Source organism: Vombatus ursinus, unplaced genomic scaffold, assembly GCF_900497805.2.
Source record: "Vombatus ursinus unplaced genomic scaffold, bare-nosed wombat genome assembly UNPS02012811.1, whole genome shotgun sequence".
Taxonomy (NCBI): Eukaryota; Metazoa; Chordata; class Mammalia; order Diprotodontia; family Vombatidae; genus Vombatus; species Vombatus ursinus.
The window spans coordinates 1,063,940-1,069,939 of NW_020952589.1; the positions used below are offsets into that span (position 1 = coordinate 1,063,940).

The following is a 6,000-nucleotide window of genomic DNA, read 5'->3' on the forward strand; positions in this document are numbered from 1 at the left end:
ATACATATGTGTGTATACCTTTGTGTATGGAGATTTTCTCTCTCCTGATGAAGCTGATTCGTTGAAGACCCCCTACTCTGTTCCAATCAGTATCAATCAATTTGATATGATTGTAAGTTCAGGCCCCAGAGCTGTGAGCTGCAGATGGTAAGATCATTTTCATCACCATGGGAAGCTGGATGTAGGCCCTCCCCCCTTGTTATTCCATGTCCTGGTGACCAAGCCCAGTATGGTGGAGGTGACTCAATTACATGAAAAGTCCCCCTAAATTTTTTTGGTGCCTCTGGTCCATTATCTCTTGTCCAGCATGAGCAGGTGCCCATCTTGTGACTATCTTATGACCAACTAGTCAGTGGAGATATTCCTTACTCTGCCCAACTCATGACTCTGTTGATATATTGTTTTGCTTATTTCAGCCTATGCATCATATGTCAACCAATGAAATTATTCTGTTCTTGATTGTTTACATATTGAGCCCTATTAAAATAGGGCCCTGGAAGGAGGGGGCATCTCAGATCTTGAGGAAGATCTGAGGTCCACTTCATCAGAGGGCACCATGGACACTTTAATAAAGCGCCATTGGCTCAGAGCTCTGCCTCAGTTTCTTTTATTGTAGATTGGATGATTTTTATCCCCACATAAATAGCAACTCTGCTGGGGCAGTGATGCATGCACCCCAATCTCTTTTGACTGGCCTCTGCAAGAAACCCAAAGAGGAAATGCATACAGGGTCGAATTTTTGCCAATGGCTCTCCTGCGGACACTGGCCTTGGGAGGTTGGACTTCCCTCGCTATCTGCACCCAAATTCTCTGAGCCTGAAGTAAATCTCCTCAAGAGTCTGTGAGTCTGTCTTGATTTACCCTAAATTCTTTTTCTTTAAGAAGGGTCCCTGATTGAGCTAACAGGGATTATTTGAATTTGTGACTAATCTGTCTAAATTTACAAGCTCTGGAGCACTCAAAATCTATTTTTTATAAAATCACATGTCCATAATTTTAACTTTTAAAACATAGGCTACTGTTCTTTTTTCCTCCATTTTTCTAACTTTCATTTTTTAGGACCAGAGAGATTCAGCAGTGGAATAGCTAGTCCCTCATTCCCAGTCAGCTAGCCACCATTGCTAGACAGGTAATGTTAAAACTTCCTGTTAGCAGGGTTAAAACAGATTTTTTGTCTTTAAATTCTTTTTACAAGGAGTAATTAAATAATTCTTGTCATCGATAGAGAAATCTCCAAAATTGGTTGGGGGGGGGAAACTTTTGGGGCCTTAGGGAAGAGATTCCCAACCCCAGCAGTAAGCTGTCAAGGCTTTGACCATCCTGGGAACAATCCCACCCTCTTTTGACCTGAGAAGAAGGCTTATTTTAGTTTCACAGATATGAGGAAAGGAAAAGGTTATTTTCACTTATATTTGCTTAGGATTAAGTCAGAGCTAAATTTTCGGGAAGTTTTAAAGGAAAGTAGGTATAAATTTTGCTGAAAACTCCCTTATTAAGCACCTTTAGGCACTAGTTGACCAATCTTAGGACCCTAGAGGTTAAGCCCAGAAATTAAGAATTGGAAGTATTGGAGAAATTGTCAAAGAAAATCCCTGAATATTACAGTGTGAGCCATAGGAAAGATGCCCATATAGGCAGCTGGAAATTATCTCCCTCGATTTATTATGAGGCCTGGGAAAAGGGTGAACTCCCTGTCCCACGCGGATATCTGAGGGAGGTAATCTCTATGCGCCTTCAGTTGGGAAACTTCTCAGAAGGAATAGACAAAAAGGTGTGTACCTCAGGAACCTAGGCCAATTCTCTCAAGGGAAGTTCCTCCAAAGAGTACCACTCCTGATTGGGGGCACCCAAATGAGAGAAGGGGTTGGCATAAGAGGAGAAATGCATCCTACAAGATCCCCAGTACGGCCTGGAAAAAGGGTGGGCTCTTTGTCTGGGGGGTGGGGATGACAAAAGAAAGAGCTATTGAGCGGTGTGAAGTTTGGTTTGAGAATACAAAGGATTTAGGAGCTTGTTTTGGTCAAAGCATAGAACTTCTGATTATTTAGAAAGTTATGGAATTTTATTGAATAACCTCCCCAATCACCTTAGAATAAATGAATTGTTGATATTGCTAACTACATCAATTTCAGTTTTTCTTCCTGTGATATTATACTTTGGCAACAAGTTTAGAGGAATGGAACTTGAACTTTTATCTATTCTTCTATTAGAGACTTGTTCTAAATACAAAGTGCATTTTAAATGAATGAACCCAATTGGCAAAGGCAAATTAGACTGGAGCAATTTGTGTTGCTACTAAATTATAAGTTTTATTGTTAAGATTTTAAAAGCATTAATATATAATTAGAAAACAGAAGAATTATCTTAGGCTGACGGCAGGACCCCAGCCACAAGATGGTCGTGAGTTCCACACTATCAAATTCTGTAGAGTTCAGTGAAAACTGAAAGAAACAAACAAAATTCACAGAGTTATGCCTTAAAAGGGACCTTTCCAATGACTAAGGATTGATTTAAAGCTGAAGTTCGCATTTTAAGGACTGTCTTAATAGTCATGAAATATGTTCAGGAAAGATTCAGTGAAATAGGAATTCAGGAAAGTGCTAAAATAAGAAAAAACTTAGAAAATAGTATAGGAGAAATTGGATTAAAAATCTTGTGAGTTTAAATAATCCCACAGTTCAGAATTTAAAAAAGGAAACACATTTGTTAAGTCTAAAGAAGTTTCGGCTAACCAGCGTCTAAGTCTGAAATTTTGGGGTATCAATCTGTGAAATGGGTTTTAATTTTAGTATAGACTAAAGGTATACTTTAAAAACTGTACTCAAAGTTGGAATAAGTTTATGGTAGGAAAGAATTTTTATTATTAGAAGGCAGAATAAGGAAATTTAGGCTATCTTCAGAAAATATTAAAAATGGGCAGAATTGGGGTTCATTTATCTTTCTGTTGTTTATTGCTTTTAAACAGGCAACCTGAGGGTACCAAGCAAGTCCTGATTGGGGATCCCAGATTGAAGATGATTCGCAAAGTGCTCCCAGAAGAAGAAAACTTGTTTTGAAATCACATTAAGCTAAGTGAAGCTTAATGATACTACTGCAATTTCAGTCAATTATTTAGGTAAATCAAAACACTGAAATCTATTGGTTAGTAAAAATAAATTCAAACTATATAAATAAGGCTATAGTTAATTAGGGAAAGAATCATTGAAGATAGAATAAATAAGACTATGTATATAAATTATGTATATAAAAATTAAAATTAGGTATAGTAATAAAATATGTGCATGCACACCTAATAGAGGTGCCATCAGGTAGGGCCTGCTTGGGGATCTCTTATTTTATGAGCCTGGACACCAAGTCTGTGAATAGATCACCAGAAGTCTCTCATAAAGGCTGAAGGGGATCGAACCATGTGACTTTTCAGGACAGGGACCCCCTATTTCCCAAACCCTAAAAATATAAGGAATAGTTTAGTTCACATAAAGGGGGACAGGGCAATGCTGCTGGCAGCAGTGCCTTTGACTGAAGGAGAGGGCACTGTGATTCCAGTTGCAGAGAGTTGGGGCTGGAAGTGGAGCCCTATAACCTTTTAATAGGAGAGAAAGGTCCTTAGTAGCTTTCATGGTATTAGGACTGATTACAGCCACACCAAAGCCTTTTTGAGCAGCCCTCGCTGATAGCAGCTTTGGAAGTAAGGGTGGCCAGTCTGAAAGCCATGAGAAGCCAGAAATGATCATAATACTAAATGATCATGGGTGTTTAGATTAGAAAAGATCAAGTTAAAATCAGCATATAGCTTATAAAAATATGAAATACTGAAATTTTGAGAGGGAAAAGCAGAACTTGCAAATTATTTCAGGACAAATAAACATTTTATAGGATGAAATGGGGAAACTTACAATATAAAGGAAGTTCTTATCAGTTGAAAGCTTGCAAAACCATAAAGCAGTGATTTGGAATTTCTACTAAATGATACCATACAATAGGTTGGGCAAAATAACTAAGTAACTAAATAAATAAATAAATGGACTTAATTTTGAGTGATTTGAAAGGAAATAGGGAAAAAGTTATGCCCTGAGCACTTCAGAAAAGTGCAAGCTCCATCAGATAGTTTTAAGTAGTGCAATTCCCGTCATTTCTATATGAAGTCAAAAGCTGTTTTAATAAAAATAGAAATTTTAAATCAAGAAATTGTTATACTTCAAATAAAAGGATCTTTCTAATTCAAATCATTGTCACCTATATATTAAAACAGGAGCATATTGATGGTATTGGACCCTGAAATTTGAAATCTTGACAGTTAATGGCCTTTGAGGAAGATGAGATTTAAAAAAAATTTTATTTAACTATATTTAATTTAGGTGAATTCAAAGTTAAATTAGTATAATAAGGATTTCTGTTCATTTATGACTATTAGGAAATTAGTTCTTCTTTTGATGAGAGGCAAACATAAAATTCCTAACAGGGAAACTACAGTTTTGGAGAATATCAAAACTTTGTAAAAAGAAAGAGGCAGGAATCAGGATCATTCCCAGTCAACAAGCATTAAAATGCAAGTTGCCTTTGAGAAAACTGTTCAGTGTTTCATTAAGAGTGAACAATGAAGAAGAGAAGTAATAAGAGTAACTTACTATTGTGAGAATAACAGAGAACCTTTTAGGGTGCCATTTCTGTGCCATAGTTGGGCCTTGGGTCTTAATCCCACTGAAATAGAAAAGATGTGGGAAATTTTTTTAAAGCAATGCCCCCTTGATAGTTGATACATGTCTTCTTTCCTCAATCAATATAAGTCCACAAAATAGATTTCATAAAATATGTTAATGAATTGATTGTTAGAAAATGGATTATCTCTTTGCTTTGATTTAAATAGTTGTGCTAAAGGATTAGTCATTCAGAAAATTTAAAGGTGTTGGTCTGGCTCTTTGGGGAACTCAAAGAAACAAAGAAGCAGTAATGGGAAGTTGGGAATGTCACCATGGATTTTTTTTTTTTAATAAAAGCCAACTAAAAATAATGGAATTTGTCCAAAATGAAGTTTAGTTATTACCACTGGTCATCATAAATAAAAATTGATTGAGTTGAAAATATCATAATGGGAGTAAATTAGAGAATCTAAACATTTGTTATATGTACAAAGGGAATAATAAATGTTTACGACTATCTCTCAGGTTTGTTGGGAAAAACACATAGTTGTGAAGTCCTTAACACACTGCCGAGCTTGTGTAAAGGATGAGCATTGCAGTGTTCAGACCTTGTAGGAATACAATTGAACAAAATGCTATCCCATCTATAGGTACTTTTCTTAACTGGCATGGAATGTTAACAAAATTGGGAAATTACAGATCAGACATTATAAAGTATTACTAAAAAACAGACTTGAGCAACTTTTAAGACATTGAAGAAGCCTGGCATGGGGTAGGCACTACATCAACTACTATGATTAACATGAAAATGCCAGGGGTAATAAGATAAATGACTTTCTATGAATTAGTAACTTTGAAAGGGATTAAACTAAATTATTATCCCATGACTGGTGATGTTTTAAAAACAAGAAGGCTAAGAGAAGCTATTAAAGTAAGTTTCTTCCTCTTTTCAATCTGAATACTGTTTCATTATAAATACATGTTATATGATTATTGTAGTTTATATTTTTAAAAACCTGGAAAATAATAGTAATAATGATGATGATGATAATGATGATGACTTACTGTTGAGAAAAGCATTGCGAAATCCTCTTAGAAGAGCTTTGTCTGTGAGGTTCCTTGGGATGAGCTCTACTGACAGGGTGGTGTGAAACTCAGCTGCACTGCCTTTTGAAGAACTAAGGCTTCTCCCACCCAAAGTGGAAAAAGGAAACTTTTTGAATAATAAGTGGGTGTCATTTGGTTCCATTTGGAAACTCATGTAATTGTATCTTTTAATGCTATTATTTTGAACCAGCTATTCACTGTGTATGAACTTGTGGTGAAGAAGTCTAAATAGCAGTACAATACTAAACAGGTT

General features: G+C 36.1%; 1 long non-coding RNA gene across 1 annotated transcript; it reads right to left on the reverse strand.

Moving 5' to 3' along the window:
- Window positions 1-2,301: 2,301 nt before the first annotated feature.
- LOC114040220 lies at window positions 2,302-5,785 on the reverse strand. The gene is made up of 3 exons (XR_003568749.1): window positions 5,706-5,785; window positions 4,629-4,701; window positions 2,302-2,441 (listed from the first exon to the last, which is right to left on the reverse strand). It is a non-coding gene; the product is annotated as an uncharacterized LOC114040220 (long non-coding RNA).
- Between the last annotated feature and the right edge of the window lie 215 nt (window positions 5,786-6,000).